This window comes from Thamnophis elegans, chromosome 4 (genome assembly GCF_009769535.1).
Source record: "Thamnophis elegans isolate rThaEle1 chromosome 4, rThaEle1.pri, whole genome shotgun sequence".
NCBI lineage: Eukaryota > Metazoa > Chordata > Lepidosauria > Squamata > Colubridae > Thamnophis > Thamnophis elegans.
Window position 1 is genome coordinate 114648079 of NC_045544.1, and position 9143 is coordinate 114657221.

The window sequence follows — 9143 nt, forward strand, 5'->3', positions numbered from 1 at the left end:
CGAATCTCACCAGGCTCAAGGCTGACTTGGTCTTCTATCCTTCCAAGGTGGGTAAAATGAGGTCCCAGATTGTTGGGGGCAATAGGCTGACTCTGTAAACCACTTAGAGAGGACTGTAAAGCACTGTGAAGCAGTATATAAGTCTAAATGCTATTGCTATACTATGCTATTAGATCAGTTCTGCAATTGTGACATATACTCAAATGTTACTGGAGCTTACGGTGTTTCTAAATATATCTGAACAAAACAAAACAAAAAAAAGCCTGTTTTCCTTCTATGGTTAAGTCACACATACTGTATACTGCTAATTCTCATTTGCTGAGTCTTCCTTAAATCCATCAGACATTTGCTGATCAACTAGCTCAGTTTGCTTGTTAGAACAAGCTATTTAAATCACAAGGGGGAAACATTTATCCTTGTCTAAGCATTAAATGAAGTATTCCGTTCTTACTCTCCAAAATGCTGTTTCAAACATCTAACTAGCTCCTCTTTTGTCAAGACTATAGTCATGTCATACATTGCAAATAGCAAACCTCAACACAAAGCAAAGTGCAAATGAGGTAAATCTACCGGTCTTTAAAGGAAGAGGAAAGCTCTAATTGAAACAGCCACCAAAAAAGCCACTCTAATCTATACTTCCTGAATCTAGGAGGTTCTTTATGTGCTGTAGATGGGGAGGGGGGGAAGATAGCAGCTGTAACTGGTTGAATTTCTGCCTTTTTTTGGTGTGCATCACAGGCCACCTTTGATTACACTCAGGTGGCCTTCATCTCAACATTTTTTTTACCATCATCACCTCACCTCCTGAATATGCCCAGTCTGACACTGCTGGACTTGATGAGATCAGAAGTGTCTCAAGTTTTAAAACATAAAAAAAAAGAGTTTCAAAATTTCTGAGCCAATCCTTCTCAACCTGTTGCTCTTCCAAATTAAGGAGTACATATGTTAGATCACATTCCCTCTGACTGATGGTTGTATGATTGGAAGTATGCTGGTTGTAAATGATGGGAGTTGTAGCATGTACTATGTTATCCTAGCCTAGGATAATTAAACAAAATGATGACCAGCATATCCTGTACTGGGCCAGACAACATATAGTCACATTCAATCATCTATCTTTAATCTTCAATCCCCTCCAAGATTACAAAAACACGTTTTGCTTGTCAAATCTTCCCTCCAAACCTCCTAAAATTAAAATTAAAAGATGAATGTTTTATATCCACTTCCTCCAGAGTTGATCACTGTTAATTACAATATAATCTTATAGTTACCCACCCTTGGTTTCAAGTGAAAACAAAGTTATCAGGGAAGAATTCCCTTCCCTTCCTGGAGTTTCCCTTACCTCTCCAAAAATAATTTGAGGGGAAAAATGGCTAATTAAACACACATGTACACAAGCACTTCATTATCAAATCAGATGTCTGGAAAGAAAAATATTTGAATAAAAAATTGCTGTAATTGAATCACTGAATTATAATGTTGGAAAAAGTCATTTAGGTCATCAGGTCTGATCCCTATTCAGTACAAGGCTCCTTATTAAAGCTGTTTAAAAACTACTTGGACACATCTAGTGAAGGAGAGCCAATCACCTCCTGGCTGATTTTGTTATTGAACAATTCTTGCAGTGAAGAATGTATTTATTCTAATATTCATTCAGAATCTGATTTCCTGCAGCAAATACCTCTTTCACGGAAATGCAAGATTTTGAAGCAGGTCAGTTTTTGGATAGGAGCACACAAGCTCTCCATCCTTCACTGCTGGAGGCCCCTGAAATGTAATCTCTGCTTTGCAAAACTATCCCACAATATTTGCCACCCACTCCGGCCTGCTGGGCCAAAGAGACGCCATGAACGCTGAGGTCTGCTCACAGGGTGGAATTAAAACAAAGCATCTCCTCCCCCTTTCTCCAAACACACACAAACACTGCTGCACTTCCAGATAAAACACCGTGGAAAATAGCTAGGGTGCTGACTGCTTTCAAATCAAATTAAGGGTTGAATAAAACCACAAATCCCCTGGGATCTGGAAAAGACTGATTCAGGCAAGGAGGAGTGGGTGTACTGTTTGCCTTCCGCTCTCTGCAATAGATCAACCAGCTTCATATAAAAGGAGGTTTCCTAAGGCAGAATAAGCAAGACTTCATAAAGAAGCCAGGAACATCAGTGGGCTTCCCAACCAGAGCTCTACAGTGTTAACTAGGGCAGTGATGGCTAACCTTTTTGTTGTTGCATACCAAAAGTGTATGTGTGCATGCAATAGCATGCACACGAGCGCCTACACCTGTTAGGTAAGCTCCCCGTTGGGAGAGCGAGTGCGTTCAGAGAAGCATTGTGAGAGTGGTGTTGGAGAACACACAAACCAGCATACAGAGCCACTGCAGTTTAAACAGGCTTTTACTTTCGTGGAAATAGAGGAATCAGAGTCCATCAAACAGTCCAAGTCATTCACGGTTAAGACAGACAGTCATCAACGTCTTTCAGTTAAGGGATAATCCAAATAACATAGTCTATAATCATACAAACAGTCCGGTACACATAGTTTGCTAGCAGTTGCAAAACTTACAATAGCTCATGCTGATCACTTACAGCCAGCTTCCAAACACTCAGATCAGTTCAGCATCTAACAGTGATTCTGGCTCCATCTTATGGCCAATTGAGGAAACAGCAACCAATCACATTTTACAACATGATTTAAAGAAACAGGTATAGCATTGTTACATGATTTATATATTGCCAACCCAACCGTTAGATTATATTCCTAAAACATCTACAATGCAATGCGTGCACAACACCCCCCACACCCCTGTCCCCCCTGCATATGCACACGTGACCCCCCCCCCATGCCTCATTTTGGGCCTAGCAGGCCTCCCTGAAGCCTCCTGGGACCGAAAACTGGCTGCGGGGGAGTACACCGCACCCCCTCCACTCCCCCTGCCACCATGCATGCACACACATCTCCTGCCTGCACCCCGCCCCCTGAACATGTGCAGCAAAGACCCAAAAAATCAGCTTGCTGGTGGGAGGTGCGCTCACGAGTGGTGGAGCTGAGCTGGGGCCACGGCTCACGTGCCCGCAGAGCGGACTCTACATGCCACTTGTGGCACACATGTCATAGGTTTGCCATCACGGAACTAGGGGAAACAATCACATTTGGCTATCAGATGACCATAAGGAAAATCTGAGAAGGAGAAAAGAAAAATTCTTCCTAGCTGTAGAAATATATATTAATTGTAATTTTGGAAATTATTTTATTTATTTAAAGAGTGACTCTGGGCAGCTTACAAGGATAAAACCCTAATACGAAAAGCAATAACAACCACCATCACCTCAGCTACAACAATCAGACAAGCCACTTGATGGGCTCCAGATAACTCTGGGGTCCCCAGCCTTCTGGTAGAACCTTGTCTTCAGGGCTTTGCGAAAAAGTGTCAAAATGGGAGCCAATCTTATCTCTGCAGGGATGATGCTCCACAGGGATGGAGCCACCACAGGAAAGCTCTTGTTCTTGGTCCCGTTAGATGGATCTCCTTAGGAATGGGGACCCATAGCATCCCCTGCCTTCCCACTCTGGTGGGTCAGGTAGATGTGATTGGGAAAAGACAGCCCTTCAAATAACCTGGTCCCAACCCATGTACATGTATGCATCTGAACTACACTGTGTTGTTTCTTTGTGTCATATTTGTGGGTAGAGGCATACTTTTTATTTATTTATTCATGTGTATGTAATGTATATTGGAGGTGGTGACCCCTTGATAGCTTCATGCAACAAAGTTTCATTTTAATGTATGCCGATTACTGTCTTTAATTGTCATTAAAGTGACAATAAGGTTATTTTAAGTCGCTTCTAAGTCTTCTAAGTAGGTACCTTGAACCCAGTAGCAAATTTGCAGCCAATGCAGCTCCTGCAGAAGGGGTTAACGCATGTGCAAATCTAAGCTGATACAAAATCACGTGGGCTACCAACTTTTGAACCAACTGAAGCTTCTGGATACGTTTCAGGGGCAATCCCATGTAGAGAGCATTGCAATTAATTGCCTAAATGGCTGGTAACTGCCCAGAATTCAGTTTTCAATAACAATAACAAAGATTATAATATTTATTATAAGCCTAGATATCCAGAAACTCAACTGTTGGGGTAGATTAACCAAGAAAGTTTTGGGGAACAACTCATGCTGGATATAGCTCGGGGGTGAAATTTTACCGGTTCTATCCGATTTGGGCGAACTGGTAGCAGCAGCAGCAGCAGAAGGCTCCGCCCACCCATCCAAACGTCAACACATCCTGGTTTTGATGCTCTGCGCATACATGGAAGTTCCTGCGCAAAGGTGGCACGTGCGAGCGAGCACACACACTCTAACACAGTGTTTCTCAACCTTGGCAACTTGAAGATGTCTGGACTTCAATTCCCAGAATTCCCCAGCCAGCATTCGCTGGCTGGGGAATTCTGGGAGTTGAAATCCAGACATCTTCAAGTTGCCAAGGTTAAGAAACACTGCTCTAACATTTGCAAACAGGTAGCGAAGTTAAATTGATTTCACCCCTGATATAGCTCTCTTTGTCAGGCCTGGAAGCCATCTTTTGCATTGGGCCTTCAGGCCTGCCACATTTATTGCTGTGGGAAGTTGAGACAGGGGACTATACGGAGTGGAGTAATATAGTCAAAATAACATTCCTTTCTCAAGAGAGTCAAGGACATCTTGCCCTACACCTTGAGTGGCATGACTGGGAGGCATCTCCAGTTGGAATGGTGTTTGATTGGACCATGTGATGGACATGGAAAACTTTGAAGAAACTCAAGCCTCGGAGTCTTCTTTTGTTGGGGGTGTTACTTGGAATCCTGACATTCTTTCTTTCCCCATTCTTCCCCTCCCCCAGCCTGGGATACCAGGACAAATTAATCTTTCCACATTAAGTCTGATAAACACATGTCCACACCCTGAAATGTTGAGCCTCTGTTACACAGGCTGTGGTTGACTATTGTTTTACTTAAATAGTAGCTCTGGGGATTTCTTTCTCCTTTCCTACATTGCCTCCCTCACAAGAACAAATGAAACTTAACAACTCTTGTTTGCAAAGGAAAGCGGCGAAGACACTCTGAATACAACACTGCCTGGAGAACTCAAAAAAAAAAAAAAAAAAACCACCAGAGGAGGAGCCAACGTCGCGACGATATGGATGTGTGGTCTCGATGCTCCAAGACCGCAGCCAACACTTTTGCTGCTGGGTGGTCCAATCGGACCTAAACCGTCCTGAAGAGACGGTGAACAGGAAGAATACATTTTGCTGACCTCAGGGACATCGCAAAGTCCCTGAAAGAAGCAAGAGAAGTTCTTCAAACCGGCGACAACAAATCCAGCCAAGGTTGGCAAAGTTGGGGCTGCTCCAAAATGGAAGGATATGGAAAGAGAAAGTGTTTCCAGCTGGTGAGGAACTTTTACTGTTTTAAAAAGAGACTGCCTATAAAAACTTAAAATTAATCTAAATTGGAGAACAGAAGAATCAAGCGGTGGAATTAAATTTGGAATGGTTTTGAACAGTGGTTATCTTACTTTTTAAATGCTATCTTCATGGATGGAATTTATGCAAGCCTTTTGAAATGGATGGATTAAGTTTTCTTCTTCTATTTTTTCTTTTATTGTTCTCTGTAACCTATGGACTAAAGTTTTCCTCTTTCATTGCTGTGGATATTTTTCTAACTCATTTAAAGATTGGACTCTTTTTTCTAACTTGAAATACAAAAAAAGATACAAAAGAAATTAGATTTGCAACGGTATTACTGCTGCTTGGAGGCTGGGAGGGTTTGTGGATTGGAGTTTGTGTATTGAAAATGGAACATTTTTTTCTCCACTGATTGTTTTGACTTGGCACTACAAGGTTTCACTGCTTGGCTACAGAGAGTGATAAGAAGGAAAGCACACAGATGTCCCTTTGAAGTATATTTTTAATCAGAGAAAAGTGAAGACAAACGTTCTTTGTGAATCTATGTTTTAATTTTATTAACCTTCCAAGCTAGAGCATCTGTGTTTGTTAGAATGGCACAATTTCAAAAGAAAACAGAAATCTCAAGCTTGCAAAAGATACTTTCAGAAATACAGAAATTATCAAATACATATGAAAGGATAGAGAAAAAACTGGAAGATTTAGAGCATATAACAACAAAATATGATTAAGAAATTGAGGATGTCTATCAAATGCAAAATGGGGTGGTTAAAACTCAAAAAATTGAAGTGGAAAATTAATATAAAGAGATTTAACCTGCTGATATTTATGGCGATTGGTTTGTCTCTGAAAATGGAAAGAATGGAATACTGAAAGAGGAATTAAATGGAGAGGAAATTTATTGCAGAGGGCAAGATGCAGAAGAAGAAAAAAACCAAAGAATCTATGGATTTAAAGAGAGAAATTCTATTAGCAAAAGCATTGATAACACTGATGACAATCAAACATAAGCTGAATAAGGAAACAGAAAGAGGGCATCAAGATTATATGAGAGATCTTATAAGCAAGGAGTTGCTAAGAGGAGTCTATACAAAGCTGATTAAGAAGATGATTAAAGGACTGGCACCACAAATGGCAGAAGATATGAGACTGTTTTGCTATTGGAAAGATACAGGTTGATAGATGGAAGAATATAATTTAAAACTAGTTAAACTTAGTGAAATTTATTGACAATAGATATAGCTTAAATAAATGATGTTACTAATGTATACAATGTGTAGTGTTACGATGAGTATAATTGGATATGATTATTGAATGGTACCCATGTAAGGAAGATTAGCAATCCCTTTGGATTATACATAAAGGTTAATAACAATAATTTATTATTATTAGTAATAATAATATAAGTAATAAGTAATAAGTATAAAATATAAGTAATAAGTAATACGTTACAACGTCATAGGCCCCTGGGTGGGACCTGACTAGTAACCAATGCCAAATCCGGCAAAACAACTGGCCGCTGTGATACGATTGTATAATAATAATAGAACTGTTAGATACAATAAAGTTTTGATTATTAGGGGAAAATGTTATGATATAGGATATAATCAAATAAAAGAGGGCTAAGAATAACAATGTATATATAGATATGGGTATAACATAAGGAAACTGGATATAAACTTAAAATAGTGATTTGGAAAGGAGGATTAGAAACTTTTGTTATTAAATATTATGGATGTTTAGCTAGAATAGGACATAAGGATTTAGTGTCATTGGAGGATTTTAGAAATAGTAAATGTAATGCCAGTATGTGGTTATGTATTAAATTTTGGTATATTTTATGGTGAAAGATGCTTAAACAATTATAGTCAAATGAAAATGGAGATATGATGATGGTGACATGTATGAATACTTGAGTTAAAATACTTAAGTTAATATGAATTATGTTTGTTGACTGTGGAAGAGATGCACAAAAGTCTTTTTGTAACCAACTGATACACTTTCTATAGCATGTAAAGAAGGATGTTGTGTTTAATGCGGTAGCCTAGAGCTCCCCCTCTACGGTACCGCACCACTCCAGGTAGACATCACTAGGTCTAATCTTGTTTTTTAGTATGTTTCCGAGTGGGTGTCTGTGTCTGTGTGTGTGTGTGGCTCAGTATGTTGTGTGCACCCAGCCCTGTTGATTAATTTTATGTTTGTTATGCAAACTCTGAAAATGGATTTATCCAGGGTGATTATGATAAATGCAAACTGCATCCGAAAACTAATTAAAGAAACTGTTCTAAAAGCTCTCAGATCATGTTTTTTGCTGGACATTCATAATCCAATCCAAATTTACATTTTGAAAAAAGCCAATTCTGCTAGTTTACAGGAGGCATTGGCAGATGTGTCTGATGTCATAAATTCTTGTTTTTTCTTTTTCCTTTTCCAGCCCTTTTAAATGCATTGCCTAACCACAGGAACACTCTGTTTTTATTGATCAGCCAGTCACTCTGAGTGCCTCTCCAGCTGAAAAGCAAGGTATAAACAAATTAAATAAAATAACTATTTGAAGATCTTGGGCTAATCAATTTCCAGGATAACATGTCCTCCTTTTGTCTGCTGCCAGATTTTTCTGAGTCATATTTAATTATACATTCACCATAGCCCACAATAACCCTCTCAGCCAGCTGTTTACCTGACCTTACATTCTAGACCTTATTAACAAATTGAAAGCAAACAAATCTTTGGATGCAGAGGAAGTCAGTCCAAGATTACTGAAAACTCTCGTACGAAATTGCAGATCTTAAAAAAAAAATACAGAAAGGACCAGCTCTCCAAAATAAACTTCTGTGTCAGAAAACTGGCAAGTATAATGAAATATAATGTCAATTTTTTAAAAAAAGAAACTAGGAGAGATTCTTGAAATTGCAATAGGGTAAATTTGTGAAAGCAATGAAAGATAAAAGCAACAAGGTCTGTGCACAACAGAAATAGCAAACATTTAAAAACTTTTCATGGATTAAATAGGTGATATATTTTAAAAGGACAATCTTGGCTGAAGATTCAACATAGTTTCTTCTGCAAGTATTTCTTCAGATGTCTATGGAGATTCTCAGTCATCATGGTTGTCCTAAAGGTGCTTTTTTCAGGTGATCTTGAGGAAACAAATAAACCTCCAAATGGCTTCAATGACTCTCAGAAAGAGTGCTAATGCAAGGCATATAAAAATCCTTCCATCCTCCACCATTCAGTCAGAACTGAAAAAGCTTCTTGGATGAAAAGCAAAACATCTTCAAGGAAAAACAAAATCGAGTTGCCTTTTTGGGGAAAAGAACCTTTGCTTCTTTAGATATATTTATGTGAATTTATATAAGCTTTTTGCCTTTTCCCATCTCTGTGCCTTTTATTATTATTTTTTCTACACTAATTCTCTCCTGCCCGGGAAAAAATATGATAGCAGGAAAAGATTAGAAGAATGAGAAGAACTATAAAATGTGGGGAAACAATGGACTTTTTCTGCTAACAGAACTAACGAAAAGGCAGCATACGTCTTCAGCACAGCATAAGCATGTCCCACCACTCTGGACTGACCAGAGGAAAAAACCAATGGATAAATGAAGCTTGTCACAGGATGGCAATGATAGATTGTGTAACACTGAACAATTCATAGGGTAGATTATGCTGATCTTTCCATTCTCATCCTGCTGTAAGTCTCTTGCC